This window comes from Anomaloglossus baeobatrachus, chromosome 9 (genome assembly GCF_048569485.1).
Source record: "Anomaloglossus baeobatrachus isolate aAnoBae1 chromosome 9, aAnoBae1.hap1, whole genome shotgun sequence".
NCBI classification, from domain to species: domain Eukaryota; kingdom Metazoa; phylum Chordata; class Amphibia; order Anura; family Aromobatidae; genus Anomaloglossus; species Anomaloglossus baeobatrachus.
The window spans coordinates 163,520,256-163,548,056 of NC_134361.1; the positions used below are offsets into that span (position 1 = coordinate 163,520,256).

The 27,801-nt window shown below is 48.6% G+C and overlaps 16 non-coding genes and 2 pseudogenes across 16 annotated transcripts; all 18 read left to right on the forward strand.

The window, feature by feature from the left end:
- Window positions 1-1,086: 1,086 nt before the first annotated feature.
- On the forward strand, window positions 1,087-1,277 carry LOC142252444 (U2 spliceosomal RNA). Its single transcript, XR_012725821.1, has one exon. It is a non-coding gene; the product is annotated as a U2 spliceosomal RNA (small nuclear RNA).
- A 1,117-nt stretch (window positions 1,278-2,394) lies between these two features.
- Window positions 2,395-2,585, forward strand: LOC142252455 (U2 spliceosomal RNA). Its single transcript, XR_012725832.1, has one exon. It is a non-coding gene; the product is annotated as a U2 spliceosomal RNA (small nuclear RNA).
- A 1,117-nt stretch (window positions 2,586-3,702) lies between these two features.
- On the forward strand, window positions 3,703-3,893 carry LOC142252467 (U2 spliceosomal RNA). Its single transcript, XR_012725843.1, has one exon. It is a non-coding gene; the product is annotated as a U2 spliceosomal RNA (small nuclear RNA).
- Window positions 3,894-5,010: 1,117 nt separating this feature from the next.
- LOC142252479 (U2 spliceosomal RNA) lies at window positions 5,011-5,201 on the forward strand. Its single transcript, XR_012725854.1, has one exon. It is a non-coding gene; the product is annotated as a U2 spliceosomal RNA (small nuclear RNA).
- Window positions 5,202-6,318: 1,117 nt separating this feature from the next.
- Window positions 6,319-6,408, forward strand: LOC142253601 (U2 spliceosomal RNA; annotated as a pseudogene).
- Window positions 6,409-11,847: 5,439 nt separating this feature from the next.
- Window positions 11,848-12,056, forward strand: LOC142252960 (U2 spliceosomal RNA; annotated as a pseudogene).
- Window positions 12,057-13,173: 1,117 nt separating this feature from the next.
- On the forward strand, window positions 13,174-13,364 carry LOC142252490 (U2 spliceosomal RNA). Its single transcript, XR_012725865.1, has one exon. It is a non-coding gene; the product is annotated as a U2 spliceosomal RNA (small nuclear RNA).
- A 1,117-nt stretch (window positions 13,365-14,481) lies between these two features.
- Window positions 14,482-14,672, forward strand: LOC142252501 (U2 spliceosomal RNA). Its single transcript, XR_012725876.1, has one exon. It is a non-coding gene; the product is annotated as a U2 spliceosomal RNA (small nuclear RNA).
- Window positions 14,673-15,789: 1,117 nt separating this feature from the next.
- Window positions 15,790-15,980, forward strand: LOC142252513 (U2 spliceosomal RNA). The gene has a single exon (XR_012725887.1). It is a non-coding gene; the product is annotated as a U2 spliceosomal RNA (small nuclear RNA).
- Window positions 15,981-17,097: 1,117 nt separating this feature from the next.
- LOC142252524 (U2 spliceosomal RNA) lies at window positions 17,098-17,288 on the forward strand. The gene has a single exon (XR_012725898.1). It is a non-coding gene; the product is annotated as a U2 spliceosomal RNA (small nuclear RNA).
- A 1,117-nt stretch (window positions 17,289-18,405) lies between these two features.
- On the forward strand, window positions 18,406-18,596 carry LOC142252842 (U2 spliceosomal RNA). Its single transcript, XR_012726208.1, has one exon. It is a non-coding gene; the product is annotated as a U2 spliceosomal RNA (small nuclear RNA).
- A 1,117-nt stretch (window positions 18,597-19,713) lies between these two features.
- Window positions 19,714-19,904, forward strand: LOC142252536 (U2 spliceosomal RNA). Its single transcript, XR_012725909.1, has one exon. It is a non-coding gene; the product is annotated as a U2 spliceosomal RNA (small nuclear RNA).
- A 1,117-nt stretch (window positions 19,905-21,021) lies between these two features.
- LOC142252547 (U2 spliceosomal RNA) lies at window positions 21,022-21,212 on the forward strand. Its single transcript, XR_012725920.1, has one exon. It is a non-coding gene; the product is annotated as a U2 spliceosomal RNA (small nuclear RNA).
- Window positions 21,213-22,329: 1,117 nt separating this feature from the next.
- Window positions 22,330-22,520, forward strand: LOC142252558 (U2 spliceosomal RNA). The gene has a single exon (XR_012725931.1). It is a non-coding gene; the product is annotated as a U2 spliceosomal RNA (small nuclear RNA).
- Window positions 22,521-23,637: 1,117 nt separating this feature from the next.
- Window positions 23,638-23,828, forward strand: LOC142252571 (U2 spliceosomal RNA). Its single transcript, XR_012725942.1, has one exon. It is a non-coding gene; the product is annotated as a U2 spliceosomal RNA (small nuclear RNA).
- Window positions 23,829-24,945: 1,117 nt separating this feature from the next.
- On the forward strand, window positions 24,946-25,136 carry LOC142252582 (U2 spliceosomal RNA). Its single transcript, XR_012725953.1, has one exon. It is a non-coding gene; the product is annotated as a U2 spliceosomal RNA (small nuclear RNA).
- A 1,117-nt stretch (window positions 25,137-26,253) lies between these two features.
- On the forward strand, window positions 26,254-26,444 carry LOC142252593 (U2 spliceosomal RNA). The gene has a single exon (XR_012725964.1). It is a non-coding gene; the product is annotated as a U2 spliceosomal RNA (small nuclear RNA).
- A 1,117-nt stretch (window positions 26,445-27,561) lies between these two features.
- Window positions 27,562-27,752, forward strand: LOC142252605 (U2 spliceosomal RNA). Its single transcript, XR_012725975.1, has one exon. It is a non-coding gene; the product is annotated as a U2 spliceosomal RNA (small nuclear RNA).
- Window positions 27,753-27,801: the final 49 nt, after the last annotated feature.

Genomic DNA, 27,801 nt, shown 5'->3' on the forward strand with positions numbered 1-27,801 from the left:
TCACCTGATTCATATTAGCCCGATTAGCGAATTGAAATGAATTTTTATCTAACACACTTTTTACTTGCTTTATTCATCCAAATAGCAAACTCATCACCACTCAACTTCACCAACTCTGCTATGTCCCGTGCAGTATCTTGTTGTCAGTCTAATCTAGATCATGTGTAATTGAATGGAATAGATCCCTTTTGGACAAAGTGGAGTCAGATGCTGCAGTGACCACAGGTGTGAGAGGATCTACAATTGGCATCTGGTGTTATCTCTCTGCTTCCACTCCAAATAAAGTTACCTGTTGTTACCTGAACGTCAAATACTAAGAATGGGCGGCCTATGAAAGAATTAGTACTTTCATTAAGTATACTAAACCGGCTAATTGGGAATAGACAAACTGTAAAAAGCCCTCTGAGAAAGCCCCTCTCTAACCTTTGTTAGTAAGCTTTTCTGTAGCCTGCCTGTTGATGTATTTTCGGTTTGAACAGTGCACAACATGAAGAGACGGAACACTGGCGGCTTGTCACAATGCCCCCCGATGACATCACAATAGCGCTGCTGCCTAGAAAACAAGCTGCGCAGAAGAAGTTGTTCTTTGGGTGGGAGGGTGGGCTAGTGGAAGGAGGGGGCAATCTCTTTTTTTCCCGGGTGGTAGGGGGATGACAGGAGAAGGGAAGCGGGTGGTGAGAAAGGTACAGAGGGCAGGGTTTGGGGGCTGGGAAGGAAAGGGAAAAGATTAGGGTTTGGGGATGATGAAAGGGCTTTCTACGGGTAAGGATGGCAAAGGGTGGCAGTGACGGAAAGTCAGGCAACCTGTCCTGTCCGTCTTTTTGTATCGTGAATTGGAAAGACTGCAAGGGGGAGGGGAGTTGCTTGCGCCCTAAAGGAGGAGTTATTCAGATTCATTGCAGTGGGCGGCGGCTGCAAAACGCACCATTCTTCTTGTTTTTGCTCTGCAAAGCAGCCTTTTCAAGGGTTGGCTTGGGTGACAAAATGTCTTGTGTAGGCGTGGGTTTGTCTCCCTCTCGCTCTCTCTCCCTAAGATGTGTCCGGCATAGGCCAGGGTGCCACTCGAGGCCCAAACCAATTCTGGTTATCGCTTCTCGGCCTTTTGGCTAAGATCAAGTGTAGTATCTGTTCTTATCAGTTTAATATCTGATACGTCCCCTATCTGGGGACCATATATTAAATGGATTTTTAGAACAGGGAGATGGAAAAAGAGCTTGCTCTGTCCACTCCACGCATTGACCTGGTATTGCAGTACCTCCAGGAACGGTGCACCCCTTCTTAACCCAGTTTCCAAAAGCAGAACTCGATTCACCTGATTCATATTAGCCCGATTAGCGAATTGAAATGAATTTTTATCTAACACACTTTTTACTTGCTTTATTCATCCAAATAGCAAACTCATCACCACTCAACTTCACCAACTCTGCTATGTCCCGTGCAGTATCTTGTTGTCAGTCTAATCTAGATCATGTGTAATTGAATGGAATAGATCCCTTTTGGACAAAGTGGAGTCAGATGCTGCAGTGACCACAGGTGTGAGAGGATCTACAATTGGCATCTGGTGTTATCTCTCTGCTTCCACTCCAAATAAAGTTACCTGTTGTTACCTGAACGTCAAATACTAAGAATGGGCGGCCTATGAAAGAATTAGTACTTTCATTAAGTATACTAAACCGGCTAATTGGGAATAGACAAACTGTAAAAAGCCCTCTGAGAAAGCCCCTCTCTAACCTTTGTTAGTAAGCTTTTCTGTAGCCTGCCTGTTGATGTATTTTCGGTTTGAACAGTGCACAACATGAAGAGACGGAACACTGGCGGCTTGTCACAATGCCCCCCGATGACATCACAATAGCGCTGCTGCCTAGAAAACAAGCTGCGCAGAAGAAGTTGTTCTTTGGGTGGGAGGGTGGGCTAGTGGAAGGAGGGGGCAATCTCTTTTTTTCCCGGGTGGTAGGGGGATGACAGGAGAAGGGAAGCGGGTGGTGAGAAAGGTACAGAGGGCAGGGTTTGGGGGCTGGGAAGGAAAGGGAAAAGATTAGGGTTTGGGGATGATGAAAGGGCTTTCTACGGGTAAGGATGGCAAAGGGTGGCAGTGACGGAAAGTCAGGCAACCTGTCCTGTCCGTCTTTTTGTATCGTGAATTGGAAAGACTGCAAGGGGGAGGGGAGTTGCTTGCGCCCTAAAGGAGGAGTTATTCAGATTCATTGCAGTGGGCGGCGGCTGCAAAACGCACCATTCTTCTTGTTTTTGCTCTGCAAAGCAGCCTTTTCAAGGGTTGGCTTGGGTGACAAAATGTCTTGTGTAGGCGTGGGTTTGTCTCCCTCTCGCTCTCTCTCCCTAAGATGTGTCCGGCATAGGCCAGGGTGCCACTCGAGGCCCAAACCAATTCTGGTTATCGCTTCTCGGCCTTTTGGCTAAGATCAAGTGTAGTATCTGTTCTTATCAGTTTAATATCTGATACGTCCCCTATCTGGGGACCATATATTAAATGGATTTTTAGAACAGGGAGATGGAAAAAGAGCTTGCTCTGTCCACTCCACGCATTGACCTGGTATTGCAGTACCTCCAGGAACGGTGCACCCCTTCTTAACCCAGTTTCCAAAAGCAGAACTCGATTCACCTGATTCATATTAGCCCGATTAGCGAATTGAAATGAATTTTTATCTAACACACTTTTTACTTGCTTTATTCATCCAAATAGCAAACTCATCACCACTCAACTTCACCAACTCTGCTATGTCCCGTGCAGTATCTTGTTGTCAGTCTAATCTAGATCATGTGTAATTGAATGGAATAGATCCCTTTTGGACAAAGTGGAGTCAGATGCTGCAGTGACCACAGGTGTGAGAGGATCTACAATTGGCATCTGGTGTTATCTCTCTGCTTCCACTCCAAATAAAGTTACCTGTTGTTACCTGAACGTCAAATACTAAGAATGGGCGGCCTATGAAAGAATTAGTACTTTCATTAAGTATACTAAACCGGCTAATTGGGAATAGACAAACTGTAAAAAGCCCTCTGAGAAAGCCCCTCTCTAACCTTTGTTAGTAAGCTTTTCTGTAGCCTGCCTGTTGATGTATTTTCGGTTTGAACAGTGCACAACATGAAGAGACGGAACACTGGCGGCTTGTCACAATGCCCCCCGATGACATCACAATAGCGCTGCTGCCTAGAAAACAAGCTGCGCAGAAGAAGTTGTTCTTTGGGTGGGAGGGTGGGCTAGTGGAAGGAGGGGGCAATCTCTTTTTTTCCCGGGTGGTAGGGGGATGACAGGAGAAGGGAAGCGGGTGGTGAGAAAGGTACAGAGGGCAGGGTTTGGGGGCTGGGAAGGAAAGGGAAAAGATTAGGGTTTGGGGATGATGAAAGGGCTTTCTACGGGTAAGGATGGCAAAGGGTGGCAGTGACGGAAAGTCAGGCAACCTGTCCTGTCCGTCTTTTTGTATCGTGAATTGGAAAGACTGCAAGGGGGAGGGGAGTTGCTTGCGCCCTAAAGGAGGAGTTATTCAGATTCATTGCAGTGGGCGGCGGCTGCAAAACGCACCATTCTTCTTGTTTTTGCTCTGCAAAGCAGCCTTTTCAAGGGTTGGCTTGGGTGACAAAATGTCTTGTGTAGGCGTGGGTTTGTCTCCCTCTCGCTCTCTCTCCCTAAGATGTGTCCGGCATAGGCCAGGGTGCCACTCGAGGCCCAAACCAATTCTGGTTATCGCTTCTCGGCCTTTTGGCTAAGATCAAGTGTAGTATCTGTTCTTATCAGTTTAATATCTGATACGTCCCCTATCTGGGGACCATATATTAAATGGATTTTTAGAACAGGGAGATGGAAAAAGAGCTTGCTCTGTCCACTCCACGCATTGACCTGGTATTGCAGTACCTCCAGGAACGGTGCACCCCTTCTTAACCCAGTTTCCAAAAGCAGAACTCGATTCACCTGATTCATATTAGCCCGATTAGCGAATTGAAATGAATTTTTATCTAACACACTTTTTACTTGCTTTATTCATCCAAATAGCAAACTCATCACCACTCAACTTCACCAACTCTGCTATGTCCCGTGCAGTATCTTGTTGTCAGTCTAATCTAGATCATGTGTAATTGAATGGAATAGATCCCTTTTGGACAAAGTGGAGTCAGATGCTGCAGTGACCACAGGTGTGAGAGGATCTACAATTGGCATCTGGTGTTATCTCTCTGCTTCCACTCCAAATAAAGTTACCTGTTGTTACCTGAACGTCAAATACTAAGAATGGGCGGCCTATAAAAGAATTAGTACTTTCATTAAGTATACTAAACCGGCTAATTGGGAATAGACAAACTGTAAAAAGCCCTCTGAGAAAGCCCCTCTCTAACCTTTGTTAGTAAGCTTTTCTGTAGCCTGCCTGTTGATGTATTTTCGGTTTGAACAGTGCACAACATGAAGAGACGGAACACTGGCGGCTTGTCACAATGCCCCCCGATGACATCACAATAGCGCTGCTGCCTAGAAAACAAGCTGCGCAGAAGAAGTTGTTCTTTGGGTGGGAGGGTGGGCTAGTGGAAGGAGGGGGCAATCTCTTTTTTTCCCGGGTGGTAGGGGGATGACAGGAGAAGGGAAGCGGGTGGTGAGAAAGGTACAGAGGGCAGGGTTTGGGGGCTGGGAAGGAAAGGGAAAAGATTAGGGTTTGGGGATGATGAAAGGGCTTTCTACGGGTAAGGATGGCAAAGGGTGGCAGTGACGGAAAGTCAGGCAACCTGTCCTGTCCGTCTTTTTGTATCGTGAATTGGAAAGACTGCAAGGGGGAGGGGAGTTGCTTGCGCCCTAAAGGAGGAGTTATTCAGATTCATTGCAGTGGGCGGCGGCTGCAAAACGCACCATTCTTCTTGTTTTTGCTCTGCAAAGCAGCCTTTTCAAGGGTTGGCTTGGGTGACAAAATGTCTTGTGTAGGCGTGGGTTTGTCTCCCTCTCGCTCTCTCTCCCTAAGATGTGTCCGGCATAGGCCAGGGTGTCACTCGAGGCCCAAACCAATTCTGGTTATCGCTTCTCGGCCTTTTGGCTAAGATCAAGTGTAGTATCTGTTCTTATCAGTTTAATATCTGATACGTCCCCTATCTGGGGACCATATATTAAATGGATTTTTAGAACAGGGAGATGGAAAAAGAGCTTGCTCTGTCCACTCCACGCATTGACCTGGTATTGCAGTACCTCCAGGAACGGTGCACCCCTTCTTAACCCAGTTTCCAAAAGCAGAACTCGATTCACCTGATTCATATTAGCCCGATTAGCGAATTGAAATGAATTTTTATCTAACACACTTTTTACTTGCTTTATTCATCCAAATAGCAAACTCATCACCACTCAACTTCACCAACTCTGCTATGTCCCGTGCAGTATCTTGTTGTCAGTCTAATCTAGATCATGTGTAATTGAATGGAATAGATCCCTTTTGGACAAAGTGGAGTCAGATGCTGCAGTGACCACAGGTGTGAGAGGATCTACAATTGGCATCTGGTGTTATCTCTCTGCTTCCACTCCAAATAAAGTTACCTGTTGTTACCTGAACGTCAAATACTAAGAATGGGCGGCCTATGAAAGAATTAGTACTTTCATTAAGTATACTAAACCGGCTAATTGGGAATAGACAAACTGTAAAAAGCCCTCTGAGAAAGCCCCTCTCTAACCTTTGTTAGTAAGCTTTTCTGTAGCCTGCCTGTTGATGTATTTTCGGTTTGAACAGTGCACAACATGAAGAGACGGAACACTGGCGGCTTGTCACAATGCCCCCCGATGACATCACAATAGCGCTGCTGCCTAGAAAACAAGCTGCGCAGAAGAAGTTGTTCTTTGGGTGGGAGGGTGGGCTAGTGGAAGGAGGGGGCAATCTCTTTTTTTCCCGGGTGGTAGGGGGATGACAGGAGAAGGGAAGCGGGTGGTGAGAAAGGTACAGAGGGCAGGGTTTGGGGGCTGGGAAGGAAAGGGAAAAGATTAGGGTTTGGGGATGATGAAAGGGCTTTCTACGGGTAAGGATGGCAAAGGGTGGCAGTGACGGAAAGTCAGGCAACCTGTCCTGTCCGTCTTTTTGTATCGTGAATTGGAAAGACTGCAAGGGGGAGGGGAGTTGCTTGCGCCCTAAAGGAGGAGTTATTCAGATTCATTGCAGTGGGCGGCGGCTGCAAAACGCACCATTCTTCTTGTTTTTGCTCTGCAAAGCAGCCTTTTCAAGGGTTGGCTTGGGTGACAAAATGTCTTGTGTAGGCGTGGGTTTGTCTCCCTCTCGCTCTCTCTCCCTAAGATGTGTCCGGCATAGGCCAGGGTGCCACTCGAGGCCCAAACCAATTCTGGTTATCGCTTCTCGGCCTTTTGGCTAAGATCAAGTGTAGTATCTGTTCTTATCAGAACAAACTGAGCTAGCTACACTTGACGAGATACGATCAGGGAGACGAGCTCCGAAGCCCAGCCGAGACCGGAAGAGGGAGATCGGACGGAAGAAGAGCTTGGCAGAAAGAAGCAAGAAGACGAAGGCTCGGAGAAGACTTGGGGAGACCAGAGGAACTTCGAGGAGGAACACAGCGGGAGAAGACACCCGGAGAAGAATCCAAGAACCAGCTCCGGGAACTCAAGCAGGAACCAGCCATGGCAAGCAAGCCAGAGAAGGCAGCCAAGAAGGCTCAGGACCCAGGGACCTCCAGGAAGGCTCATCCAGAGGCTTCTTTGGCCCAAGAGGCCCCTACCTCCGACGCCAGCCAGCCGGAGGGAGCCCGGACGCCGCCTGAAAAGGCTCCAACCCTGGAGCCTTGGATGCGGCAGACGGTCGCCCTGAAGCTAAAGGCGGTGGATGGTAGGTTGCCGGACATGTCCAGCGACGTGTTCTGCAAGAAGATGATTCTGGATCAGGGCTTCTCCAGGGCGGAAACCCTGAGTGTCCAGACCTTCATGACTGGCATTTTTCTGGTAACCTTTGCCACGGTGAATGCCTGCAGGAGATACTGGGAGGCGATGAACGCAGCGATGCCGGACTCCCCTTTTCATTCTTTTTTAGGATCCTGTCCTATACAGAGGGATGAGAAGAGGATCACGGTCTCCATGCGGAACCCGCACACCCCAGGAAGGGACATCTCCACGTTCCTGGGACGTCTCTGCACAGTGGTGAGGGAGCCATCCCACATCCCTAACGGCAACGGATTCTGGACGGGTAAGTGGTCAGTAACCGTTCGACTCTACAGGGAACCAGCATCCGAGGATGGTCTCCAGCACCTGCCCCCGACATTCTCTCTGGGAAACTCCTTTGGTCTCATCTACTACCCGGACATGCCACACAACTGCAGGAAATGTGGCGGGAAAGGGCATTCGATGAAGACCTGCAAGGAGGACGCCTGCAGGGTTTGCCGGGTGACGGGACACAGCTCCAAGGACTGCCCAAAGAAGAAGACTTGCAACCTATGTGGACAGGCGGACCACCTTTACAAGGACTGCCCACAGCGGGAGAAATCCTGGGCAAGGGTTGCCGCGGTGACCCAGTATCGGGTAGTCACAGCTTCGTCGACCAAGGCAGCTACGACCAAGGCCACAGAGGCCAAGGACAAGGCGGCCAAGAACCCGGCGACCGTGGCTCCAGCCGATGCCCCAGCAGCCACGGAGTCCAGGAAAAAGGGTAAGAAAACTGTTGCCCCCTCCCTGGTCCCCCCCCCTGTCACCCCTGTCCAAACCCCTCCCCCCCCGGCCAACCCTACTGAGGATCCCACTACCTCCACCTCATTTCCCTACTCCTCAGTTGGTCTCCTCACCCCCCCCCCAAAGCCCACTCTCCCTCCCCAGACCATGAGAGCAGAGGACCTCAGCACTCTTGCACTTTTCACCGAGGAGGATTTTCCAGCTCTTGTCTCCTCAGGTACAGGCCAAAGGAAAAGGAAGGTGGAAGATAGTCCTGTCGCAGAACCTTCCAAGCTGTTCATTGTGGATCCCAATCCACCCCAGGAAGAGGAGGATGGCCTCCTCCCAGAACCGGACGTGTTGGAGCAGATGGTGGAGTCCCTTGTGGCCGAAGAAGAAATGGAGGAGTCGGAAGCCACTGAGGCACCATCCCTGCTCGATCAGCTAGAAGAAGAGGGTCTGCTGGAGATACCCTTACCAGCAGGTGCCAAAGAGGAAGAACCGCCCGACCGGAGTGGTAACTAAGGCACACCGCCTGCGCTAACTTTCTCTTTCCTCCAATGACTGCTAACATTAACATCTTTTCCATTAATGTTAGGAGCATCAGAGACAAGTTCCGACGTCAGACAATTTTTGCGTTCCTTAACACTCAGTCTAGTGATGTATTTTTCCTGCAGGAATGCTCCCTTCCCTCCTCTAGGTCCTTCAACCATCTGGCCAGGGAGTGGACCCATGGCCCATCCTACTGGTCCGGCGGAGGCGACTGTAGGTCCGCGGGGGTCGCCGTGCTGATCAGGGGAAGCGCCTTCACATTGGACTCTGTTCAGGAAATCGTCTGCGGCAGGTTACTGCTCGTGGATGGCACCTGGGCGGGAGAACCTGTCAGGTTCATCAATGTGTATGCTTCTCCTGTGAAGAGCGATCGACTGGAGCTCCTCCAAGCCCTGCGCCCTCAGCTCGCTACCGCCAGGACGGTAGTGATGGCCGGGGATTTCAACTGCCCGATTGAGGAGGATGGACGCAGTTCTGGAACGGCTGCCAAGTTGGACGTCACATCCAAACTGCTCATTGAGATGGTGACCGAAGCCTCTCTTGTGGACGTTGTTGGCTCCATCGGACACGGATCCGTGAACTATTCATGGTGCCGATCCGATGGCTCGCTGCGTTCCAGGATTGACTTTGTGTTTACCTCTCGGGCGGTTGGGCGGAGTGGGCACTCGATGGTCCCCTGCTTCTTCTCTGACCACAGAGCCATTCACTTTCAAGGTGTGCTGGGCCATGGCTTCCCCATTGGCCCGGGCTCCTGGAAGCTGAACTGCTCTCTGCTGGAAAAGGGTGAGATTCTGGAGGAGCTTAGAGCTGCCTACTCCACGTGGCGGGCCTACAAGGCGGGCTTCCAGTCTGTTTCTGACTGGTGGGAATACGTTAAACTCGAGTTCCGTTTCTTCTTTCAGGCAAAGAGTCAACAACAGGCGTGTCTGAAGAGGAGGGACTTCAGGAGACTCCAGCGTGAGCTGCGTTCCCTGCAGGACCTTCTTCGATGCGGCTGGGACGTGAGAGAGGAGCTGGAGGAGACTAAGAGGAGCCTGAAAAGGCACTTCGAGGAGGAGTCCGAGCGAATTGTCTTCCGTTCCAAAGTGGAGAACCTGGAGAAGGGTGAGAAATGTAACTCGTTCTTTTTCAGGAAACTCCACGCCGGTCACACGCCCATGAATGAACTACGAGACGAGAGTGGAAGCATGCGACGCGGGAAAGAGAACGTGATGAAGGTCGTCAGCGACTTCTACAGCGAACTCTACGCCCGCAAGACTACTGACCCCGAGGCCGCCGATAAGTTCCTGTCAGGTATCACTAACCATCTTGACCCTGCAGACGCGGCGGCCATGGATGTTCCTCTGACGGTGGACGAGCTGCTCTCGGCCGCCAAATCCTTTAGTTCTGGCAGGACACCGGGCAGTGACGGCCTCCCAGCAGAGCTCTATGTAGCGCTGGGAGACCTAATCTGTCCGGACCTGTTAGGGCTGTATGAGGAGATGGTGGTGGAGGGCAGAATGCCTCCATCTCTGAGGGAAGGAATGGTCACGATCCTGTACAAGCGTAAAGGAGAGAGGTGCGACCTGAAGAATTGGCGTCCCATCACCCTTCTGAACGTCGACTACAAGATCCTGGCCAAGACGATGGCAACGAGATTGAAGACTGTTATCGGACGGATCATCCACCCGGATCAGACCTGCGGCATCCCCGGACGTCGCATCGCAGACAGCCTGGCTCTCATGCGGGACACGGTCGAGTACATCAAAGCCCGCCGGGTGCACGCAGCCCTAATCTCGTTGGATCAGGAAAAGGCCTTCGACCGTGTTTCCCATGAGTTCCTGGGCAAAGCTCTGCACAGGTTAGGTTTGGGTAACATGTTTTGCTTGTATGTCCAACTAATGTATTTTGATATTCACAGCTCGGTGTTGGTAAACGGCTGGAAGACTGACCCCTTCCCGGTCCTCTCAGGGGTCAGACAAGGCTGTCCTCTGTCACCTCTTCTTTTTGTTTGTGTTATAGAACTCTTTGCAGAGGCTATCCGGCGGAATGGAGAGATCAGAGGGATCACCGCACCAGGACCAGAACGCTTCGAGGTCAAGTGCTCGCTCTACATGGACGACGTGACCGTCTTCTGCGCGGACCGGCGCTCAGTCGACACCCTCGTCCAGACCTGTGAGACCTTCGGACGGGCTTCGGGAGCCAAAGTCAACTGCGGGAAGTCGGAAGCCATGCTCTTCGGGGACTGGCAGCCGGCCTCTTCCGCCCCCTTCCCTTTCAGCATCCAGCCGGATTTCATCAAGGTTCTTGGAGTCTGGTTCGGGAAGGAAGGAGCAGCCCTCAAGTCCTGGGAGGAACGCTTGACCAAGATCACCCAACGGATCGGTCTGTGGAGCCTCAGACGCCTCACCTGTGAGGGCAAAGCACTGGTCCTGCGTAACGAGGTACTGCCCGTGCTGCAGTACACGGCCCAGGCCTGGCCCCCCCTTGCCACCGTGTGCAGGGCCATTACCAGGACGGTGTTTCGTTTTGTCTGGGGATCCAAGATGGACAGAGTAAAGCGGAGCATCATGTACAAGGATCCTCGCAAGGGTGGGAAGGGCGTACCCGATATCCCCACCCTCCTGCGATCCTCCTTCGTATGTGACTGCGTTCGCCGAACTCTGCGAGTCAAGAGAGGTTCCGCGGGTGGGTCCATGTCTCGCTTCTTCCTGCTCCCCCTTTGGAGACGGTTAGGCTGGGACAAGTGGGACAGCTCCTTCCCCTACAACTGGACGACGCCATGGTTCTATGGAGACGTGGTTCGGTTTGTGAAGGAACACCAACTGGAGGGACTCAAGCCTGATTTGTGGAAGCCAAAGACTATCCACAAACTCATCAGAGCCAAGGACGAAATGGAGAACATTCCAGGACTTCATCACGACACACTGGAGACTGTTTGGACAAACGTGTCATCGGCTGGATTGACCAACGGGCACAAGGACTTGTCATGGATGGCGATACAGGGCGGACTGCCCGTCCGGTCATTCATGCACGCCCGGAACCTGTGCAAAACCCGGTACTGCCCAAGGTGCCCCTTCGTGGAGGAAACATCGCTGCACGCCTTTTGGGACTGCCGTTTTGCACAGCGCCTGTTGGTTGCCCTGGAGGATGACCTGAGGAACTCCGTCCCCAGAGGGAGCCTATCATACCATTCCGTACTTTATGGACTCTTCCCTGGGACTCACACCGTTGGAGCCATCCAGGAGGCTTGGCGCCTTATGAACTGCTTTAAGGACGCTATTTGGGTCGCCAGGAACCGGCTCATCTTGAAGAGGGAGAGGATGTCTATCCAGGATTGCCGCAGGCTGATCCACAGCCTGCTCAGAGACTATTCCATCATGGACAGTCCGGACGACAGCGCCGAGGAGGAGGTTTAAACCTCTTCAATGCCCCCTCCCTCCTTTTCCCGTTATGTGCGTCTTTCAATAAAGCTTCGGGCCTGTGATTTCCCCACCCTATCCACCTTTTCCCCTACCCCCACCCCCCAATCGCCGGTTCGTCGTTATTTATTGTCTAACTTTTTCTTTCAGCTTGAGTGTTATGGATAGCATAGGAACGTGATGTATAGTTTAGTGCGTCGTACTCTATGGCTATGTAAGAATGATTGTATATTTCTGTGTGTACGGGGCTGCGGCACTGTACACGGTTTGTTACCTTTTTGTGAGTAGTGCATGATAATAAAGATGCTGTTAAATCAAAAAAAAAATCTGTTCTTATCAGTTTAATATCTGATACGTCCCCTATCTGGGGACCATATATTAAATGGATTTTTAGAACAGGGAGATGGAAAAAGAGCTTGCTCTGTCCACTCCACGCATTGACCTGGTATTGCAGTACCTCCAGGAACGGTGCACCCCTTCTTAACCCAGTTTCCAAAAGCAGAACTCGATTCACCTGATTCATATTAGCCCGATTAGCGAATTGAAATGAATTTTTATCTAACACACTTTTTACTTGCTTTATTCATCCAAATAGCAAACTCATCACCACTCAACTTCACCAACTCTGCTATGTCCCGTGCAGTATCTTGTTGTCAGTCTAATCTAGATCATGTGTAATTGAATGGAATAGATCCCTTTTGGACAAAGTGGAGTCAGATGCTGCAGTGACCACAGGTGTGAGAGGATCTACAATTGGCATCTGGTGTTATCTCTCTGCTTCCACTCCAAATAAAGTTACCTGTTGTTACCTGAACGTCAAATACTAAGAATGGGCGGCCTATGAAAGAATTAGTACTTTCATTAAGTATACTAAACCGGCTAATTGGGAATAGACAAACTGTAAAAAGCCCTCTGAGAAAGCCCCTCTCTAACCTTTGTTAGTAAGCTTTTCTGTAGCCTGCCTGTTGATGTATTTTCGGTTTGAACAGTGCACAACATGAAGAGACGCAACACTGGCGGCTTGTCACAATGCCCCCCGATGACATCACAATAGCGCTGCTGCCTAGAAAACAAGCTGCGCAGAAGAAGTTGTTCTTTGGGTGGGAGGGTGGGCTAGTGGAAGGAGGGGGCAATCTCTTTTTTTCCCGGGTGGTAGGGGGATGACAGGAGAAGGGAAGCGGGTGGTGAGAAAGGTACAGAGGGCAGGGTTTGGGGGCTGGGAAGGAAAGGGAAAAGATTAGGGTTTGGGGATGATGAAAGGGCTTTCTACGGGTAAGGATGGCAAAGGGTGGCAGTGACGGAAAGTCAGGCAACCTGTCCTGTCCGTCTTTTTGTATCGTGAATTGGAAAGACTGCAAGGGGGAGGGGAGTTGCTTGCGCCCTAAAGGAGGAGTTATTCAGATTCATTGCAGTGGGCGGCGGCTGCAAAACGCACCATTCTTCTTGTTTTTGCTCTGCAAAGCAGCCTTTTCAAGGGTTGGCTTGGGTGACAAAATGTCTTGTGTAGGCGTGGGTTTGTCTCCCTCTCGCTCTCTCTCCCTAAGATGTGTCCGGCATAGGCCAGGGTGCCACTCGAGGCCCAAACCAATTCTGGTTATCGCTTCTCGGCCTTTTGGCTAAGATCAAGTGTAGTATCTGTTCTTATCAGTTTAATATCTGATACGTCCCCTATCTGGGGACCATATATTAAATGGATTTTTAGAACAGGGAGATGGAAAAAGAGCTTGCTCTGTCCACTCCACGCATTGACCTGGTATTGCAGTACCTCCAGGAACGGTGCACCCCTTCTTAACCCAGTTTCCAAAAGCAGAACTCGATTCACCTGATTCATATTAGCCCGATTAGCGAATTGAAATGAATTTTTATCTAACACACTTTTTACTTGCTTTATTCATCCAAATAGCAAACTCATCACCACTCAACTTCACCAACTCTGCTATGTCCCGTGCAGTATCTTGTTGTCAGTCTAATCTAGATCATGTGTAATTGAATGGAATAGATCCCTTTTGGACAAAGTGGAGTCAGATGCTGCAGTGACCACAGGTGTGAGAGGATCTACAATTGGCATCTGGTGTTATCTCTCTGCTTCCACTCCAAATAAAGTTACCTGTTGTTACCTGAACGTCAAATACTAAGAATGGGCGGCCTATGAAAGAATTAGTACTTTCATTAAGTATACTAAACCGGCTAATTGGGAATAGACAAACTGTAAAAAGCCCTCTGAGAAAGCCCCTCTCTAACCTTTGTTAGTAAGCTTTTCTGTAGCCTGCCTGTTGATGTATTTTCGGTTTGAACAGTGCACAACATGAAGAGACGGAACACTGGCGGCTTGTCACAATGCCCCCCGATGACATCACAATAGCGCTGCTGCCTAGAAAACAAGCTGCGCAGAAGAAGTTGTTCTTTGGGTGGGAGGGTGGGCTAGTGGAAGGAGGGGGCAATCTCTTTTTTTCCCGGGTGGTAGGGGGATGACAGGAGAAGGGAAGCGGGTGGTGAGAAAGGTACAGAGGGCAGGGTTTGGGGGCTGGGAAGGAAAGGGAAAAGATTAGGGTTTGGGGATGATGAAAGGGCTTTCTACGGGTAAGGATGGCAAAGGGTGGCAGTGACGGAAAGTCAGGCAACCTGTCCTGTCCGTCTTTTTGTATCGTGAATTGGAAAGACTGCAAGGGGGAGGGGAGTTGCTTGCGCCCTAAAGGAGGAGTTATTCAGATTCATTGCAGTGGGCGGCGGCTGCAAAACGCACCATTCTTCTTGTTTTTGCTCTGCAAAGCAGCCTTTTCAAGGGTTGGCTTGGGTGACAAAATGTCTTGTGTAGGCGTGGGTTTGTCTCCCTCTCGCTCTCTCTCCCTAAGATGTGTCCGGCATAGGCCAGGGTGCCACTCGAGGCCCAAACCAATTCTGGTTATCGCTTCTCGGCCTTTTGGCTAAGATCAAGTGTAGTATCTGTTCTTATCAGTTTAATATCTGATACGTCCCCTATCTGGGGACCATATATTAAATGGATTTTTAGAACAGGGAGATGGAAAAAGAGCTTGCTCTGTCCACTCCACGCATTGACCTGGTATTGCAGTACCTCCAGGAACGGTGCACCCCTTCTTAACCCAGTTTCCAAAAGCAGAACTCGATTCACCTGATTCATATTAGCCCGATTAGCGAATTGAAATGAATTTTTATCTAACACACTTTTTACTTGCTTTATTCATCCAAATAGCAAACTCATCACCACTCAACTTCACCAACTCTGCTATGTCCCGTGCAGTATCTTGTTGTCAGTCTAATCTAGATCATGTGTAATTGAATGGAATAGATCCCTTTTGGACAAAGTGGAGTCAGATGCTGCAGTGACCACAGGTGTGAGAGGATCTACAATTGGCATCTGGTGTTATCTCTCTGCTTCCACTCCAAATAAAGTTACCTGTTGTTACCTGAACGTCAAATACTAAGAATGGGCGGCCTATGAAAGAATTAGTACTTTCATTAAGTATACTAAACCGGCTAATTGGGAATAGACAAACTGTAAAAAGCCCTCTGAGAAAGCCCCTCTCTAACCTTTGTTAGTAAGCTTTTCTGTAGCCTGCCTGTTGATGTATTTTCGGTTTGAACAGTGCACAACATGAAGAGACGGAACACTGGCGGCTTGTCACAATGCCCCCCGATGACATCACAATAGCGCTGCTGCCTAGAAAACAAGCTGCGCAGAAGAAGTTGTTCTTTGGGTGGGAGGGTGGGCTAGTGGAAGGAGGGGGCAATCTCTTTTTTTCCCGGGTGGTAGGGGGATGACAGGAGAAGGGAAGCGGGTGGTGAGAAAGGTACAGAGGGCAGGGTTTGGGGGCTGGGAAGGAAAGGGAAAAGATTAGGGTTTGGGGATGATGAAAGGGCTTTCTACGGGTAAGGATGGCAAAGGGTGGCAGTGACGGAAAGTCAGGCAACCTGTCCTGTCCGTCTTTTTGTATCGTGAATTGGAAAGACTGCAAGGGGGAGGGGAGTTGCTTGCGCCCTAAAGGAGGAGTTATTCAGATTCATTGCAGTGGGCGGCGGCTGCAAAACGCACCATTCTTCTTGTTTTTGCTCTGCAAAGCAGCCTTTTCAAGGGTTGGCTTGGGTGACAAAATGTCTTGTGTAGGCGTGGGTTTGTCTCCCTCTCGCTCTCTCTCCCTAAGATGTGTCCGGCATAGGCCAGGGTGCCACTCGAGGCCCAAACCAATTCTGGTTATCGCTTCTCGGCCTTTTGGCTAAGATCAAGTGTAGTATCTGTTCTTATCAGTTTAATATCTGATACGTCCCCTATCTGGGGACCATATATTAAATGGATTTTTAGAACAGGGAGATGGAAAAAGAGCTTGCTCTGTCCACTCCACGCATTGACCTGGTATTGCAGTACCTCCAGGAACGGTGCACCCCTTCTTAACCCAGTTTCCAAAAGCAGAACTCGATTCACCTGATTCATATTAGCCCGATTAGCGAATTGAAATGAATTTTTATCTAACACACTTTTTACTTGCTTTATTCATCCAAATAGCAAACTCATCACCACTCAACTTCACCAACTCTGCTATGTCCCGTGCAGTATCTTGTTGTCAGTCTAATCTAGATCATGTGTAATTGAATGGAATAGATCCCTTTTGGACAAAGTGGAGTCAGATGCTGCAGTGACCACAGGTGTGAGAGGATCTACAATTGGCATCTGGTGTTATCTCTCTGCTTCCACTCCAAATAAAGTTACCTGTTGTTACCTGAACGTCAAATACTAAGAATGGGCGGCCTATGAAAGAATTAGTACTTTCATTAAGTATACTAAACCGGCTAATTGGGAATAGACAAACTGTAAAAAGCCCTCTGAGAAAGCCCCTCTCTAACCTTTGTTAGTAAGCTTTTCTGTAGCCTGCCTGTTGATGTATTTTCGGTTTGAACAGTGCACAACATGAAGAGACGGAACACTGGCGGCTTGTCACAATGCCCCCCGATGACATCACAATAGCGCTGCTGCCTAGAAAACAAGCTGCGCAGAAGAAGTTGTTCTTTGGGTGGGAGGGTGGGCTAGTGGAAGGAGGGGGCAATCTCTTTTTTTCCCGGGTGGTAGGGGGATGACAGGAGAAGGGAAGCGGGTGGTGAGAAAGGTACAGAGGGCAGGGTTTGGGGGCTGGGAAGGAAAGGGAAAAGATTAGGGTTTGGGGATGATGAAAGGGCTTTCTACGGGTAAGGATGGCAAAGGGTGGCAGTGACGGAAAGTCAGGCAACCTGTCCTGTCCGTCTTTTTGTATCGTGAATTGGAAAGACTGCAAGGGGGAGGGGAGTTGCTTGCGCCCTAAAGGAGGAGTTATTCAGATTCATTGCAGTGGGCGGCGGCTGCAAAACGCACCATTCTTCTTGTTTTTGCTCTGCAAAGCAGCCTTTTCAAGGGTTGGCTTGGGTGACAAAATGTCTTGTGTAGGCGTGGGTTTGTCTCCCTCTCGCTCTCTCTCCCTAAGATGTGTCCGGCATAGGCCAGGGTGCCACTCGAGGCCCAAACCAATTCTGGTTATCGCTTCTCGGCCTTTTGGCTAAGATCAAGTGTAGTATCTGTTCTTATCAGTTTAATATCTGATACGTCCCCTATCTGGGGACCATATATTAAATGGATTTTTAGAACAGGGAGATGGAAAAAGAGCTTGCTCTGTCCACTCCACGCATTGACCTGGTATTGCAGTACCTCCAGGAACGGTGCACCCCTTCTTAACCCAGTTTCCAAAAGCAGAACTCGATTCACCTGATTCATATTAGCCCGATTAGCGAATTGAAATGAATTTTTATCTAACACACTTTTTACTTGCTTTATTCATCCAAATAGCAAACTCATCACCACTCAACTTCACCAACTCTGCTATGTCCCGTGCAGTATCTTGTTGTCAGTCTAATCTAGATCATGTGTAATTGAATGGAATAGATCCCTTTTGGACAAAGTGGAGTCAGATGCTGCAGTGACCACAGGTGTGAGAGGATCTACAATTGGCATCTGGTGTTATCTCTCTGCTTCCACTCCAAATAAAGTTACCTGTTGTTACCTGAACGTCAAATACTAAGAATGGGCGGCCTATGAAAGAATTAGTACTTTCATTAAGTATACTAAACCGGCTAATTGGGAATAGACAAACTGTAAAAAGCCCTCTGAGAAAGCCCCTCTCTAACCTTTGTTAGTAAGCTTTTCTGTAGCCTGCCTGTTGATGTATTTTCGGTTTGAACAGTGCACAACATGAAGAGACGGAACACTGGCGGCTTGTCACAATGCCCCCCGATGACATCACAATAGCGCTGCTGCCTAGAAAACAAGCTGCGCAGAAGAAGTTGTTCTTTGGGTGGGAGGGTGGGCTAGTGGAAGGAGGGGGCAATCTCTTTTTTTCCCGGGTGGTAGGGGGATGACAGGAGAAGGGAAGCGGGTGGTGAGAAAGGTACAGAGGGCAGGGTTTGGGGGCTGGGAAGGAAAGGGAAAAGATTAGGGTTTGGGGATGATGAAAGGGCTTTCTACGGGTAAGGATGGCAAAGGGTGGCAGTGACGGAAAGTCAGGCAACCTGTCCTGTCCGTCTTTTTGTATCGTGAATTGGAAAGACTGCAAGGGGGAGGGGAGTTGCTTGCGCCCTAAAGGAGGAGTTATTCAGATTCATTGCAGTGGGCGGCGGCTGCAAAACGCACCATTCTTCTTGTTTTTGCTCTGCAAAGCAGCCTTTTCAAGGGTTGGCTTGGGTGACAAAATGTCTTGTGTAGGCGTGGGTTTGTCTCCCTCTCGCTCTCTCTCCCTAAGATGTGTCCGGCATAGGCCAGGGTGCCACTCGAGGCCCAAACCAATTCTGGTTATCGCTTCTCGGCCTTTTGGCTAAGATCAAGTGTAGTATCTGTTCTTATCAGTTTAATATCTGATACGTCCCCTATCTGGGGACCATATATTAAATGGATTTTTAGAACAGGGAGATGGAAAAAGAGCTTGCTCTGTCCACTCCACGCATTGACCTGGTATTGCAGTACCTCCAGGAACGGTGCACCCCTGCTTAACCCAGTTTCCAAAAGCAGAACTCGATTCACCTGATTCATATTAGCCCGATTAGCGAATTGAAATGAATTTTTATCTAACACACTTTTTACTTGCTTTATTCATCCAAATAGCAAACTCATCACCACTCAACTTCACCAACTCTGCTATGTCCCGTGCAGTATCTTGTTGTCAGTCTAATCTAGATCATGTGTAATTGAATGGAATAGATCCCTTTTGGACAAAGTGGAGTCAGATGCTGCAGTGACCACAGGTGTGAGAGGATCTACAATTGGCATCTGGTGTTATCTCTCTGCTTCCACTCCAAATAAAGTTACCTGTTGTTACCTGAACGTCAAATACTAAGAATGGGCGGCCTATGAAAGAATTAGTACTTTCATTAAGTATACTAAACCGGCTAATTGGGAATAGACAAACTGTAAAAAGCCCTCTGAGAAAGCCCCTCTCTAACCTTTGTTAGTAAGCTTTTCTGTAGCCTGCCTGTTGATGTATTTTCGGTTTGAACAGTGCACAACATGAAGAGACGGAACACTGGCGGCTTGTCACAATGCCCCCCGATGACATCACAATAGCGCTGCTGCCTAGAAAACAAGCTGCGCAGAAGAAGTTGTTCTTTGGGTGGGAGGGTGGGCTAGTGGAAGGAGGGGGCAATCTCTTTTTTTCCCGGGTGGTAGGGGGATGACAGGAGAAGGGAAGCGGGTGGTGAGAAAGGTACAGAGGGCAGGGTTTGGGGGCTGGGAAGGAAAGGGAAAAGATTAGGGTTTGGGGATGATGAAAGGGCTTTCTACGGGTAAGGATGGCAAAGGGTGGCAGTGACGGAAAGTCAGGCAACCTGTCCTGTCCGTCTTTTTGTATCGTGAATTGGAAAGACTGCAAGGGGGAGGGGAGTTGCTTGCGCCCTAAAGGAGGAGTTATTCAGATTCATTGCAGTGGGCGGCGGCTGCAAAACGCACCATTCTTCTTGTTTTTGCTCTGCAAAGCAGCCTTTTCAAGGGTTGGCTTGGGTGACAAAATGTCTTGTGTAGGCGTGGGTTTGTCTCCCTCTCGCTCTCTCTCCCTAAGATGTGTCCGGCATAGGCCAGGGTGCCACTCGAGGCCCAAACCAATTCTGGTTATCGCTTCTCGGCCTTTTGGCTAAGATCAAGTGTAGTATCTGTTCTTATCAGTTTAATATCTGATACGTCCCCTATCTGGGGACCATATATTAAATGGATTTTTAGAACAGGGAGATGGAAAAAGAGCTTGCTCTGTCCACTCCACGCATTGACCTGGTATTGCAGTACCTCCAGGAACGGTGCACCCCTTCTTAACCCAGTTTCCAAAAGCAGAACTCGATTCACCTGATTCATATTAGCCCGATTAGCGAATTGAAATGAATTTTTATCTAACACACTTTTTACTTGCTTTATTCATCCAAATAGCAAACTCATCACCACTCAACTTCACCAACTCTGCTATGTCCCGTGCAGTATCTTGTTGTCAGTCTAATCTAGATCATGTGTAATTGAATGGAATAGATCCCTTTTGGACAAAGTGGAGTCAGATGCTGCAGTGACCACAGGTGTGAGAGGATCTACAATTGGCATCTGGTGTTATCTCTCTGCTTCCACTCCAAATAAAGTTACCTGTTGTTACCTGAACGTCAAATACTAAGAATGGGCGGCCTATGAAAGAATTAGTACTTTCATTAAGTATACTAAACCGGCTAATTGGGAATAGACAAACTGTAAAAAGCCCTCTGAGAAAGCCCCTCTCTAACCTTTGTTAGTAAGCTTTTCTGTAGCCTGCCTGTTGATGTATTTTCGGTTTGAACAGTGCACAACATGAAGAGACGGAACACTGGCGGCTTGTCACAATGCCCCCCGATGACATCACAATAGCGCTGCTGCCTAGAAAACAAGCTGCGCAGAAGAAGTTGTTCTTTGGGTGGGAGGGTGGGCTAGTGGAAGGAGGGGGCAATCTCTTTTTTTCCCGGGTGGTAGGGGGATGACAGGAGAAGGGAAGCGGGTGGTGAGAAAGGTACAGAGGGCAGGGTTTGGGGGCTGGGAAGGAAAGGGAAAAGATTAGGGTTTGGGGATGATGAAAGGGCTTTCTACGGGTAAGGATGGCAAAGGGTGGCAGTGACGGAAAGTCAGGCAACCTGTCCTGTCCGTCTTTTTGTATCGTGAATTGGAAAGACTGCAAGGGGGAGGGGAGTTGCTTGCGCCCTAAAGGAGGAGTTATTCAGATTCATTGCAGTGGGCGGCGGCTGCAAAACGCACCATTCTTCTTGTTTTTGCTCTGCAAAGCAGCCTTTTCAAGGGTTGGCTTGGGTGACAAAATGTCTTGTGTAGGCGTGGGTTTGTCTCCCTCTCGCTCTCTCTCCCTAAGATGTGTCCGGCATAGGCCAGGGTGCCACTCGAGGCCCAAACCAATTCTGGTTATCGCTTCTCGGCCTTTTGGCTAAGATCAAGTGTAGTATCTGTTCTTATCAGTTTAATATCTGATACGTCCCCTATCTGGGGACCATATATTAAATGGATTTTTAGAACAGGGAGATGGAAAAAGAGCTTGCTCTGTCCACTCCACGCATTGACCTGGTATTGCAGTACCTCCAGGAACGGTGCACCCCTTCTTAACCCAGTTTCCAAAAGCAGAACTCGATTCACCTGATTCATATTAGCCCGATTAGCGAATTGAAATGAATTTTTATCTAACACACTTTTTACTTGCTTTATTCATCCAAATAGCAAACTCATCACCACTCAACTTCACCAACTCTGCTATGTCCCGTGCAGTATCTTGTTGTCAGTCTAATCTAGATCATGTGTAATTGAATGGAATAGATCCCTTTTGGACAAAGTGGAGTCAGATGCTGCAGTGACCACAGGTGTGAGAGGATCTACAATTGGCATCTGGTGTTATCTCTCTGCTTCCACTCCAAATAAAGTTACCTGTTGTTACCTGAACGTCAAATACTAAGAATGGGCGGCCTATGAAAGAATTAGTACTTTCATTAAGTATACTAAACCGGCTAATTGGGAATAGACAAACTGTAAAAAGCCCTCTGAGAAAGCCCCTCTCTAACCTTTGTTAGTAAGCTTTTCTGTAGCCTGCCTGTTGATGTATTTTCGGTTTGAACAGTGCACAACATGAAGAGACGGAACACTGGCGGCTTGTCACAATGCCCCCCGATGACATCACAATAGCGCTGCTGCCTAGAAAACAAGCTGCGCAGAAGAAGTTGTTCTTTGGGTGGGAGGGTGGGCTAGTGGAAGGAGGGGGCAATCTCTTTTTTTCCCGGGTGGTAGGGGGATGACAGGAGAAGGGAAGCGGGTGGTGAGAAAGGTACAGAGGGCAGGGTTTGGGGGCTGGGAAGGAAAGGGAAAAGATTAGGGTTTGGGGATGATGAAAGGGCTTTCTACGGGTAAGGATGGCAAAGGGTGGCAGTGACGGAAAGTCAGGCAACCTGTCCTGTCCGTCTTTTTGTATCGTGAATTGGAAAGACTGCAAGGGGGAGGGGAGTTGCTTGCGCCCTAAAGGAGGAGTTATTCAGATTCATTGCAGTGGGCGGCGGCTGCAAAACGCACCATTCTTCTTGTTTTTGCTCTGCAAAGCAGCCTTTTCAAGGGTTGGCTTGGGTGACAAAATGTCTTGTGTAGGCGTGGGTTTGTCTCCCTCTCGCTCTCTCTCCCTAAGATGTGTCCGGCATAGGCCAGGGTGCCACTCGAGGCCCAAACCAATTCTGGTTATCGCTTCTCGGCCTTTTGGCTAAGATCAAGTGTAGTATCTGTTCTTATCAGTTTAATATCTGATACGTCCCCTATCTGGGGACCATATATTAAATGGATTTTTAGAACAGGGAGATGGAAAAAGAGCTTGCTCTGTCCACTCCACGCATTGACCTGGTATTGCAGTACCTCCAGGAACGGTGCACCCCTTCTTAACCCAGTTTCCAAAAGCAGAACTCGATTCACCTGATTCATATTAGCCCGATTAGCGAATTGAAATGAATTTTTATCTAACACACTTTTTACTTGCTTTATTCATCCAAATAGCAAACTCATCACCACTCAACTTCACCAACTCTGCTATGTCCCGTGCAGTATCTTGTTGTCAGTCTAATCTAGATCATGTGTAATTGAATGGAATAGATCCCTTTTGGACAAAGTGGAGTCAGATGCTGCAGTGACCACAGGTGTGAGAGGATCTACAATTGGCATCTGGTGTTATCTCTCTGCTTCCACTCCAAATAAAGTTACCTGTTGTTACCTGAACGTCAAATACTAAGAATGGGCGGCCTATGAAAGAATTAGTACTTTCATTAAGTATACTAAACCGGCTAATTGGGAATAGACAAACTGTAAAAAGCCCTCTGAGAAAGCCCCTCTCTAACCTTTGTTAGTAAGCTTTTCTGTAGCCTGCCTGTTGATGTATTTTCGGTTTGAACAGTGCACAACATGAAGAGACGGAACACTGGCGGCTTGTCACAATGCCCCCCGATGACATCACAATAGCGCTGCTGCCTAGAAAACAAGCTGCGCAGAAGAAGTTGTTCTTTGGGTGGGAGGGTGGGCTAGTGGAAGGAGGGGGCAATCTCTTTTTTTCCCGGGTGGTAGGGGGATGACAGGAGAAGGGAAGCGGGTGGTGAGAAAGGTACAGAGGGCAGGGTTTGGGGGCTGGGAAGGAAAGGGAAAAGATTAGGGTTTGGGGATGATGAAAGGGCTTTCTACGGGTAAGGATGGCAAAGGGTGGCAGTGACGGAAAGTCAGGCAACCTGTCCTGTCCGTCTTTTTGTATCGTGAATTGGAAAGACTGCAAGGGGGAGGGGAGTTGCTTGCGCCCTAAAGGAGGAGTTATTCAGATTCATTGCAGTGGGCGGCGGCTGCAAAACGCACCATTCTTCTTGTTTTTGCTCTGCAAAGCAGCCTTTTCAAGGGTTGGCTTGGGTGACAAAATGTCTTGTGTAGGCGTGGGTTTGTCTCCCTCTCGCTCTCTCTCCCTAAGATGTGTCCGGCATAGGCCAGGGTGCCACTCGAGGCCCAAACCAATTCTGGTTATCGCTTCTCGGCCTTTTGGCTAAGATCAAGTGTAGTATCTGTTCTTATCAGTTTAATATCTGATACGTCCCCTATCTGGGGACCATATATTAAATGGATTTTTAGAACAGGGAGATGGAAAAAGAGCTTGCTCTGTCCACTCCACGCATTGACCTGGTATTGCAGTACCTCCAGGAACGGTGCACCCCTTCTTAACCCAGTTTCCAAAAGCAGAACTCGATTCACCTGATTCATATTAGCCCGATTAGCGAATTGAAATGAATTTTTATCTAACACACTTTTTACTTGCTTTATTCATCCAAATAGCAAACTCATCACCACTCAACTTCACCAACTCTGCTATGTCCCGTGCAGTATCTTGTTGTCAGTCTAATCTAGATCATGTGTAATTGAATGGAATAGATCCCTTTTGGACAAAGTGGAGTCAGATGCTGCAGTGACCACAGGTGTGAGAGGATCTACAATTGGCATCTGGTGTTATCTCTCTGCTTCCACTCCAAATAAAGTTACCTGTTGTTACCTGAACGTCAAATACTAAGAATGGGCGGCCTATGAAAGAATTAGTACTTTCATTAAGTATACTAAACCGGCTAATTGGGAATAGACAAACTGTAAAAAGCCCTCTGAGAAAGCCCCTCTCTAACCTTTGTTAGTAAGCTTTTCTGTAGCCTGCCTGTTGATGTATTTTCGGTTTGAACAGTGCACAACATGAAGAGACGGAACACTGGCGGCTTGTCACAATGCCCCCCGATGACATCACAATAGCGCTGCTGCCTAGAAAACAAGCTGCGCAGAAGAAGTTGTTCTTTGGGTGGGAGGGTGGGCTAGTGGAAGGAGGGGGCAATCTCTTTTTTTCCCGGGTGGTAGGGGGATGACAGGAGAAGGGAAGCGGGTGGTGAGAAAGGTACAGAGGGCAGGGTTTGGGGGCTGGGAAGGAAAGGGAAAAGATTAGGGTTTGGGGATGATGAAAGGGCTTTCTACGGGTAAGGATGGCAAAGGGTGGCAGTGACGGAAAGTCAGGCAACCTGTCCTGTCCGTCTTTTTGTATCGTGAATTGGAAAGACTGCAAGGGGGAGGGGAGTTGCTTGCGCCCTAAAGGAGGAGTTATTCAGATTCATTGCAGTGGGCGGCGGCTGCAAAACGCACCATTCTTCTTGTTTTTGCTCTGCAAAGCAGCCTTTTCAAGGGTTGGCTTGGGTGACAAAATGTCTTGTGTAGGCGTGGGTTTGTCTCCCTCTCGCTCTCTCTCCCTAAGATGTGTCCGGCATAGGCCAGGGTGCCACTCGAGGCCCAAACCAATTCTGGTTATCGCTTCTCGGCCTTTTGGCTAAGATCAAGTGTAGTATCTGTTCTTATCAGTTTAATATCTGATACGTCCCCTATCTGGGGACCATATATTAAATGGATTTTTAGAACAGGGAGATGGAAAAAGAGCTTGCTCTGTCCACTCCACGCATTGACCTGGTATTGCAGTACCTCCAGGAACGGTGCACCCCTTCTTAACCCAGTTTCCAAAAGCAGAACTCGATTCACCTGATTCATATTAGCCCGATTAGCGAATTGAAATGAATTTTTATCTAACACACTTTTTACTTGCTTTATTCATCCAAATAGCAAACTCATCACCACTCAACTTCACCAACTCTGCTATGTCCCGTGCAGTATCTTGTTGTCAGTCTAATCTAGATCATGTGTAATTGAATGGAATAGATCCCTTTTGGACAAAGTGGAGTCAGATGCTGCAGTGACCACAGGTGTGAGAGGATCTACAATTGGCATCTGGTGTTATCTCTCTGCTTCCACTCCAAATAAAGTTACCTGTTGTTACCTGAACGTCAAATACTAAGAATGGGCGGCCTATGAAAGAATTAGTACTTTCATTAAGTATACTAAACCGGCTAATTGGGAATAGACAAACTGTAAAAAGCCCTCTGAGAAAGCCCCTCTCTAACCTTTGTTAGTAAGCTTTTCTGTAGCCTGCCTGTTGATGTATTTTCGGTTTGAACAGTGCACAACATGAAGAGACGGAACACTGGCGGCTTGTCACAATGCCCCCCGATGACATCACAATAGCGCTGCTGCCTAGAAAACAAGCTGCGCAGAAGAAGTTGTTCTTTGGGTGGGAGGGTGGGCTAGTGGAAGGAGGGGGCAATCTCTTTTTTTCCCGGGTGGTAGGGGGATGACAGGAGAAGGGAAGCGGGTGGTGAGAAAGGTACAGAGGGCAGGGTTTGGGGGCTGGGAAGGAAAGGGAAAAGATTAGGGTTTGGGGATGATGAAAGGGCTTTCTACGGGTAAGGATGGCAAAGGGTGGCAGTGACGGAAAGTCAGGCAACCTGTCCTGTCCGTCTTTTTGTATCGTGAATTGGAAAGACTGCAAGGGGGAGGGGAGTTGCTTGCGCCCTAAAGGAGGAGTTATTCAGATTCATTGCAGTGGGCGGCGGCTGCAAAACGCACCATTCTTCTTGTTTTTGCTCTGCAAAGCAGCCTTTTCAAGGGTTGGCTTGGGTGACAAAATGTCTTGTGTAGGCGTGGGTTTGTCTCCCTCTCGCTCTCTCTCCCTAAGATGTGTCCGGCATAGGCCAGGGTGCCACTCGAGGCCCAAACCAATTCTGGTTATCGCTTCTCGGCCTTTTGGCTAAGATCAAGTGTAGTATCTGTTCTTATCAGTTTAATATCTGATACGTCCCCTATCTGGGGACCATATATTAAATGGATTTTTAGAACAGGGAGATGGAAAAAGAGCTTGCTCTGTCCACTCCACGCATTGACCTGGTATTGCAGTACCTCCAGGAACGGTGCACCCCTTCTTAACCCAGTTTCCAAAAGCAGAACTCGATTCACCTGATTCATATTAGCCCGATTAGCGAATTGAAATGAATTTTTATCTAACACACTTTTTACTTGCTTTATTCATCCAAATAGCAAACTCATCACCACTCAACTTCACCAACTCTGCTATGTCCCGTGCAGTATCTTGTTGTCAGTCTAATCTAGATCATGTGTAATTGAATGGAATAGATCCCTTTTGGACAAAGTGGAGTCAGATGCTGCAGTGACCACAGGTGTGAGAGGATCTACAATTGGCATCTGGTGTTATCTCTCTGCTTCCACTCCAAATAAAGTTACCTGTTGTTACCTGAACGTCAAATACTAAGAATGGGCGGCCTATGAAAGAATTAGTACTTTCATTAAGTATACTAAACCGGCTAATTGGGAATAGACAAACTGTAAAAAGCCCTCTGAGAAAGCCCCTCTCTAACCTTTGTTAGTAAGCTTTTCTGTAGCCTGCCTGTTGATGTATTTTCGGTTTGAACAGTGCACAACATGAAGAGACGGAACACTGGCGGCTTGTCACAATGCCCCCCGATGACATCACAATAGCGCTGCTGCCTAGAAAACAAGCTGCGCAGAAGAAGTTGTTCTTTGGGTGGGAGGGTGGGCTAGTGGAAGGAGGGGGCAATCTCTTTTTTTCCCGGGTGGTAGGGGGATGACAGGAGAAGGGAAGCGGGTGGTGAGAAAGGTACAGAGGGCAGGGTTTGGGGGCTGGGAAGGAAAGGGAAAAGATTAGGGTTTGGGGATGATGAAAGGGCTTTCTACGGGTAAGGATGGCAAAGGGTGGCAGTGACGGAAAGTCAGGCAACCTGTCCTGTCCGTCTTTTTGTATCGTGAATTGGAAAGACTGCAAGGGGGAGGGGAGTTGCTTGCGCCCTAAAGGAGGAGTTATTCAGATTCATTGCAGTGGGCGGCGGCTGCAAAACGCACCATTCTTCTTGTTTTTGCTCTGCAAAGCAGCCTTTTCAAGGGTTGGCTTGGGTGACAAAATGTCTTGTGTAGGCGTGGGTTTGTCTCCCTCTCGCTCTCTCTCCCTAAGATGTGTCCGGCATAGGCCAGGGTGCCACTCGAGGCCCAAACCAATTCTGGTTATCGCTTCTCGGCCTTTTGGCTAAGATCAAGTGTAGTATCTGTTCTTATCAGTTTAATATCTGATACGTCCCCTATCTGGGGACCATATATTAAATGGATTTTTAGAACAGGGAGATGGAAAAAGAGCTTGCTCTGTCCACTCCACGCATTGACCTGGTATTGCAGTACCTCCAGGAACGGTGCACCCCTTCTTAACCCAGTTTCCAAAAGCAGAACTCGATTCACCTGATTCATATTAG